The sequence below is a fragment of the Pseudophryne corroboree genome, chromosome 1 (genome assembly GCF_028390025.1).
Source record: "Pseudophryne corroboree isolate aPseCor3 chromosome 1, aPseCor3.hap2, whole genome shotgun sequence".
NCBI classification, from domain to species: domain Eukaryota; kingdom Metazoa; phylum Chordata; class Amphibia; order Anura; family Myobatrachidae; genus Pseudophryne; species Pseudophryne corroboree.
The window spans coordinates 911,963,856-911,972,399 of NC_086444.1; the positions used below are offsets into that span (position 1 = coordinate 911,963,856).

General features: G+C 37.8%; 2 pseudogenes; both read right to left on the bottom strand.

Annotated features, from left to right (window-relative positions):
- Window positions 1–919: 919 nt before the first annotated feature.
- LOC134949081 (5S ribosomal RNA) lies at window positions 920–1,038 on the bottom strand (annotated as a pseudogene).
- Window positions 1,039–5,885: 4,847 nt separating this feature from the next.
- LOC134949082 (5S ribosomal RNA) lies at window positions 5,886–6,004 on the bottom strand (annotated as a pseudogene).
- Between the last annotated feature and the right edge of the window lie 2,540 nt (window positions 6,005–8,544).

Below are 8,544 nucleotides of genomic sequence, written 5' to 3' on the forward strand. Positions count from 1 at the left end.
CACTTCCTCCCATAGTGATGTTAAGGGAAAACTATATACTTCATGTGTTTTTCAAAATTAGACCAATTATATATAGGTAACAAATGTTTTGAGAACAAAGCTAGTTATAATCATCAACTTAAAAAACGAGCAATTTTGTAAGTAAAATCTAATGATTAGTTCATATGAGTACTGGCATCCCGGACTTCCGCCTCACTTCCTGTAGTGTGGCGGGTATTGTTGCGCATGCGTTAACTCCCGAGTATACGATCAGGTGACGTTTGTCACTTCAAAGTTCCTTCTGCGCTTGCGCCGACTCCCGCGAAGCGCCCTGTCCCGGAAGTCGCTGTATGATTCACCGGACATCGCGTCACATACAGGATCCCGGAAGCGCGGTGTATCGTGAACCGCAGTGTGTCACTTCCTGTGGGAGCTTAATTCAGTGAGTGATCTCCGGAGGCTTGTCTTGGAACGCACGTGGAACGCAAACATTGTCTCTGACCCCGTTGATAATAGGTCCCAACGGCGGAGTATTACTTCTTTGGAATACAGTTTATGGCTTCTTCATTTAGACTGCATATGAGTAAGGAGCTTCTTCAGAGAGCACATGGTGGAAATAAAAGAAGATTTTATATAAGTTACCAGAGTTTTATGATGGACTTCATTTGAACCAATTATGTATTCATTTCAGTGTAATAAATATTTTATAAAAATTGATATTATTAATAAATATTAATGCATATTCAATTATTAAAGTGCATGTGCTTTTGTTTATATTTTAGGTTATTTACTTGGTGTGCAGGATTGTGAGAGCTACAAAAAATTAAGTAGTGCATAGGATATATAATAAAGTGAACCATAGGTATTTAGGGTTTATATGAGTGAATATTAAAAATAACAGCTGTTTTACTGGTTTAGGAACTTTTATGTGTATACATTGTTTCTACAGCACCTGGTCTTCTCAGGGGGTCACCCCCCTGATACTGGCCAGGCCCATAAAAATGCTTAGCTTCCACGATCGGACGAAAGTGGGCGTTCCATTTTGGTATGGCTGTAGTCTACTTAACACTAGTTCACCAGAAATTTTTTACAACTGTAGAATGGTCTGGAAATAAAAAGAGAGAGAGAGCGCCAATCCCAAACACCACAGTGTTTATTAGGGGAGAAAGACAAATATATAAATACAGAGGGGGGGGGGGGGGGGGGTTGTGTTAAAAAGGTAATCAAAGAAAGGGAGAGATTTCATAGCTTTCGTTAAATCCAGCCGGATGCATCGTCCTCAATTGGAAAATCCAAAACATCTCCCTTCTGGATAACAGGTTTGCCAGATCGCCACTTCTTTCGCCAAGTGTGACATGTTCTATGGCTTTGTATGTTAAGGCCTCAGGATTGGAATTGTGGTGTAGGAGAAAATGTTTAGAAACTGCATGTGCTTCCACCTTGTTTTTAATGTTTCGAACGTGCTCTTGGATCCTTAATTTTAGCTGTCTCTTTGTCTTCCCAATATATTTTTTACCACAATCACATTCCAAAAGGTAAATTACAGAGGTTGAGTTGCAGTTCATGTATTCTTTTATCTTGAATTCTTTCGTATCACCTGTTGCGGAGAAAGTCTTTCGGTTTGGGTGTACATATTTGCAGGTATTGCAGTGTCCACACTTATAGCTACCTACACACCTGATAAGAGGTTCTTTCTTGTTGTTTATGGATTTCAGCATGCTTGGTGCCACTAAGTCCTTAAGGTTTTTTGACTTCTTAAAAATAATTTCAGGTTGTGGTGGTAAAATGTCTTTTAAAACAGGGTCCATTAAAAGAATGTTCCAGTGAGTCTTCATTGATTGTCGGATAATTTTCTCATGTCTGCTATAGGTCGTGATAAAGGCAGTAGAGTCTTCTTTCTTTTCCCTTTTCTTGTACGTTAGGAGGTCATTTCTCACCAAGGTTCTTGTTTTATTGACCGCCTTGTCTAGAATGTTCGTGGGATACTTCTTATCCAGGAATCTGTTTTTGTATTTCTCCAATTGGTTATTACATTCTTCTATTTCGCTGCAGTTCCTTCTGATTCTATGGAACTGTGAATAGGGGATATTATTTTTCCACTGTTTTAGGTGATTACTCCTGTAATCCAAGTAGCTGTTGGTATCCACCGGTTTGATGTAGTTCTTTGTGATGATGTTATTTTCTTTACCCACCAGGATGAGATCCAAAAATTCAATTTGTTCCTTATCAATTTTTGAAGTAAATGTGAGATTCAATTCGTTGTGTGCCAGGTATTCATTAAAAAAATTGTTAAAATCTTCTATTGTGCCGTCCCAGATCATCAGGATATCATCTATGTATCGCTTGTAAAACACAATAAAATTCTTAAAAGGGTGGTCATTGTAGATGTAAGTTTCCTCCCATTTTCCCATAAATAAATTAGCAAAACTTGGTGCGAAAATAGTTCCCATAGCGGTTCCGCAGCTTTGTAGATAAAAATTGTCTAAAAATTTAAAATAATTATGGGTTAAAATGAAGAACATGATATCACAGATAAATTGTCTGTGGGAATCAGTCATTGAAGGATCATTGTCCAGATATTCTTTGCATGCTGCTACACCCTTTTTATGTTCGATACATGTATAAAGTGCTTGCACATCGATTGTGACCCATAAATATGTTGGTTTCCATTCGATGTCTTTGACTAGGTTGAGTACTGCGGTTGTATCCTTGAGATATGATGGTAATTGGGTTACATATTTCCTGAGGAATACATCTGCATATTCAGAAAGATTTGAAGTAAGGGAATCTATACCGGCCACTATAGGTCTACCTGGTGGGTTTGTAATTGATTTGTGGATTTTTGGTAAAAAGTAAAATATCGGGGTCACGGGGTAGGACTGCATTAAAAACTGGTATTCCTCCTTTGTTAAAATGCTGGTACGTAGTCCATTTAAAAGTAGTGATCGAAGATCTTCCAAATATTCTTCTTTTGGATCTTTTTGTAATATTTTGTATGATTTAGTGTCGTCCAATAGTCTCTTGGCTTCTGTTATATATTTTTCTCGATCCATGATCACTAAACCCCCCCCTTTGTCAGCTTGTTTGATAATGATATCAGTATTTTTCTGTAGTTTCTTTAAGGCTTCTTGTTCTTTATTGGAGAGGTTTTTTTCCTGGATTGGTTCTACTTCTGAATCACATAGATCCTTTTTCACTAGGTCGTAAAAGATACTTAGATGGCTCCCCTTGGATTCCAATGGGTAGTACTTCGATGATGGTTTTAGTCCTGATTTTGATTGGATAGTTGTGTTGTCATAGTTTCTGAGAGTGGCGTTTTCTTTCTTTTGGAAGTGTCGTTTCAATGTTAATTTTCGTACAAACTTGTTGAGGTCTATGAAAGTTTCAAATTTATTCATGCCGCTGGTAGGCGCAAAGGATAGGCCTTTGTTTAACAAAGAGATTTCCGGTTGTGAGAGAGTGTGTTGTGAAAGGTTGAAGATGTCCTTAATTAGTGGTTTTGATGTTGGAATGTCCGCTTTTTGAGTTCTCTTCCTCCTGCCGCCCCGCCTTCCTCGTCTTCTATAAACCGTCTTTTTAGGGGGGAGGCATGTCTGATATCTTCCTTTATCTGGTTCTTCATGTTGTCCTTTGGTCTTGTGCCTGTGCTTGGGGATAAAAAATCATTATCACTCTGGGATCCCCTTCTTTGTAATATAGAAAACCTGTTTTTGGTTATGGTTCCGGATTTATGGTCATTAGGGGTGTCTTGGTTCTTAATCCTTGATCGGTCATTAGGTACCGTTTTCCAATACTGTTTGGTAGCTTTATTCTGATATGATCCTGGAGCTCTGAATCTGCTCCAATTCTTGATCTTCCCTTGCTCATAGTCTTCTTTGTCCCGTAAGAATTTCTTTTCTTTCCCTTTAATTACTTCCTCCTCTATTCGTTCCATTTTCTTACTTAATACTTTTCCATTGATGATGCAATCCTCCTTGTCTTTAAATTTATCAATTTCTGCTTCTTTCTCTTTAATAGATGATTCTAGCTCAATCAGTGTGTTCTTTTTCTCCATAATTAATAATTTCATGAGATCAATGGAGCAGGTGTGTAGGATAGCATCCCATTTTTCTATGAATTCAGTGTTATTATTTCCAAAAGTGGGTTGTTTAGTCACCCTTAATCCTCTAGGGATTCTGGCTACTGAAATGTAGTGTTCTAAACCTTTGACATCCCACCACGCTTTCACCTCTTTTGTGAGAAGTCTCTCAATCCCCCAAAAGAGGTCATCTAAGTCACATGGGGGGGTGGGTGTGTCCACGGTTTTATTTTCATTAAATATCCTCTGACATAAGTCATTTCTTTTTGTAGTACGTTCATTGTTCCTAAACATGTTTATGAGGTCAAACCCCACCAGGCAGCTAATTTTTAGTAATACCGAGAAAGATTTGTAAAAAACAAGAAAAAAAATAGCGCCACTTGTGGTAGGTTAGCCCTCACTGCAAATGTAAAATATATGTCCGAATTTACACTCCCTTGGTACAAAGGGTGTCAGCTGGCCCCAAAAATAAAAACAGCAGTGGTAAATTGCTGTAAGAAATGTTATAGGAAACCAAGGAATTGGGTGCTAGCGACCAATGGTGTCTATATTAAAGGAACGTAAAAAGATAGTATATATATATAAAAAAAGGGGGACTTATATATATAAAAAAACGTATTTATTTTTGCACAATATAAAAGGGAGGGTAATACACTGTGGTTTATAAAAATTCACAAAACACAATAGTTAAAAAAAAATGGAGTAAGAAGTAAAAAGTAAAAAGGTACAAGGTGCAAATCAATTGGTAGTACATATATAAAAAAATGCTTATCTTAGGTACAGGAGGTAGATCTGAGAAAGATCATGGAGTGCCCAACGCGTTTCGTCCTTCAGGACTTCATCAAGGGTGGTGTGGTACTGAGACAAAGCTCCTATTTATACCACTATCAATTAGACTATGTATGACATCACTTCCTCCCATAGTGATGTTAAGGGAAAACTATATACTTCATGTGTTTTTCAAAATTAGACCAATTATATATAGGTAACAAATGTTTTGAGAACAAAGCTAGTTATAATCATCAACTTAAAAAACGAGCAATTTTGTAAGTAAAATCTAATGATTAGTTCATATGAGTACTGGCATCCCGGACTTCCGCCTCACTTCCTGTAGTGTGGCGGGTATTGTTGCGCATGCGTTAACTCCCGAGTATACGATCAGGTGACGTTTGTCACTTCAAAGTTCCTTCTGCGCTTGCGCCGACTCCCGCGAAGCGCCCTGTCCCGGAAGTCGCTGTATGATTCACCGGACATCGCGTCACATACAGGATCCCGGAAGCGCGGTGTATCGTGAACCGCAGTGTGTCACTTCCTGTGGGAGCTTAATTCAGTGAGTGATCTCCGGAGGCTTGTCTTGGAACGCACGTGGAACGCAAACATTGTCTCTGACCCCGTTGATAATAGGTCCCAACGGCGGAGTATTACTTCTTTGGAATACAGTTTATGGCTTCTTCATTTAGACTGCATATGAGTAAGGAGCTTCTTCAGAGAGCACATGGTGGAAATAAAAGAAGATTTTATATAAGTTACCAGAGTTTTATGATGGACTTCATTTGAACCAATTATGTATTCATTTCAGTGTAATAAATATTTTATAAAAATTGATATTATTAATAAATATTAATGCATATTCAATTATTAAAGTGCATGTGCTTTTGTTTATATTTTAGGTTATTTACTTGGTGTGCAGGATTGTGAGAGCTACAAAAAATTAAGTAGTGCATAGGATATATAATAAAGTGAACCATAGGTATTTAGGGTTTATATGAGTGAATATTAAAAATAACAGCTGTTTTACTGGTTTAGGAACTTTTATGTGTATACATTGTTTCTACAGCACCTGGTCTTCTCAGGGGGTCACCCCCCTGATACTGGCCAGGCCCATAAAAATGCTTAGCTTCCACGATCGGACGAAAGTGGGCGTTCCATTTTGGTATGGCTGTAGTCTACTTAACACTAGTTCACCAGAAATTTTTTACAACTGTAGAATGGTCTGGAAATAAAAAGAGAGAGAGAGCGCCAATCCCAAACACCACAGTGTTTATTAGGGGAGAAAGACAAATATATAAATACAGAGGGGGGGGGGGGGGGGGTTGTGTTAAAAAGGTAATCAAAGAAAGGGAGAGATTTCATAGCTTTCGTTAAATCCAGCCGGATGCATCGTCCTCAATTGGAAAATCCAAAACATCTCCCTTCTGGATAACAGGTTTGCCAGATCGCCACTTCTTTCGCCAAGTGTGACATGTTCTATGGCTTTGTATGTTAAGGCCTCAGGATTGGAATTGTGGTGTAGGAGAAAATGTTTAGAAACTGCATGTGCTTCCACCTTGTTTTTAATGTTTCGAACGTGCTCTTGGATCCTTAATTTTAGCTGTCTCTTTGTCTTCCCAATATATTTTTTACCACAATCACATTCCAAAAGGTAAATTACAGAGGTTGAGTTGCAGTTCATGTATTCTTTTATCTTGAATTCTTTCGTATCACCTGTTGCGGAGAAAGTCTTTCGGTTTGGGTGTACATATTTGCAGGTATTGCAGTGTCCACACTTATAGCTACCTACACACCTGATAAGAGGTTCTTTCTTGTTGTTTATGGATTTCAGCATGCTTGGTGCCACTAAGTCCTTAAGGTTTTTTGACTTCTTAAAAATAATTTCAGGTTGTGGTGGTAAAATGTCTTTTAAAACAGGGTCCATTAAAAGAATGTTCCAGTGAGTCTTCATTGATTGTCGGATAATTTTCTCATGTCTGCTATAGGTCGTGATAAAGGCAGTAGAGTCTTCTTTCTTTTCCCTTTTCTTGTACGTTAGGAGGTCATTTCTCACCAAGGTTCTTGTTTTATTGACCGCCTTGTCTAGAATGTTCGTGGGATACTTCTTATCCAGGAATCTGTTTTTGTATTTCTCCAATTGGTTATTACATTCTTCTATTTCGCTGCAGTTCCTTCTGATTCTATGGAACTGTGAATAGGGGATATTATTTTTCCACTGTTTTAGGTGATTACTCCTGTAATCCAAGTAGCTGTTGGTATCCACCGGTTTGATGTAGTTCTTTGTGATGATGTTATTTTCTTTACCCACCAGGATGAGATCCAAAAATTCAATTTGTTCCTTATCAATTTTTGAAGTAAATGTGAGATTCAATTCGTTGTGTGCCAGGTATTCATTAAAAAAATTGTTAAAATCTTCTATTGTGCCGTCCCAGATCATCAGGATATCATCTATGTATCGCTTGTAAAACACAATAAAATTCTTAAAAGGGTGGTCATTGTAGATGTAAGTTTCCTCCCATTTTCCCATAAATAAATTAGCAAAACTTGGTGCGAAAATAGTTCCCATAGCGGTTCCGCAGCTTTGTAGATAAAAATTGTCTAAAAATTTAAAATAATTATGGGTTAAAATGAAGAACATGATATCACAGATAAATTGTCTGTGGGAATCAGTCATTGAAGGATCATTGTCCAGATATTCTTTGCATGCTGCTACACCCTTTTTATGTTCGATACATGTATAAAGTGCTTGCACATCGATTGTGACCCATAAATATGTTGGTTTCCATTCGATGTCTTTGACTAGGTTGAGTACTGCGGTTGTATCCTTGAGATATGATGGTAATTGGGTTACATATTTCCTGAGGAATACATCTGCATATTCAGAAAGATTTGAAGTAAGGGAATCTATACCGGCCACTATAGGTCTACCTGGTGGGTTTGTAATTGATTTGTGGATTTTTGGTAAAAAGTAAAATATCGGGGTCACGGGGTAGGACTGCATTAAAAACTGGTATTCCTCCTTTGTTAAAATGCTGGTACGTAGTCCATTTAAAAGTAGTGATCGAAGATCTTCCAAATATTCTTCTTTTGGATCTTTTTGTAATATTTTGTATGATTTAGTGTCGTCCAATAGTCTCTTGGCTTCTGTTATATATTTTTCTCGATCCATGATCACTAAACCCCCCCCTTTGTCAGCTTGTTTGATAATGATATCAGTATTTTTCTGTAGTTTCTTTAAGGCTTCTTGTTCTTTATTGGAGAGGTTTTTTTCCTGGATTGGTTCTACTTCTGAATCACATAGATCCTTTTTCACTAGGTCGTAAAAGATACTTAGATGGCTCCCCTTGGATTCCAATGGGTAGTACTTCGATGATGGTTTTAGTCCTGATTTTGATTGGATAGTTGTGTTGTCATAGTTTCTGAGAATGGCGTTTTCTTTCTTTTGGAAGTGTCGTTTCAATGTTAATTTTCGTACAAACTTGTTGAGGTCTATGAAAGTTTCAAATTTATTCATGCCGCTGGTAGGCGCAAAGGATAGGCCTTTGTTTAACAAAGAGATTTCCGGTTGTGAGAGAGTGTGTTGTGAAAGGTTGAAGATGTCCTTAATTAGTGGTTTTGATGTTGGAATGTCCGCTTTTTGAGGAGGAGGAATACCAGTTTTTAATGCAGTCCTACCCCGTGACCCCGATATTTTACTTTTTACCAAAAATCCACAA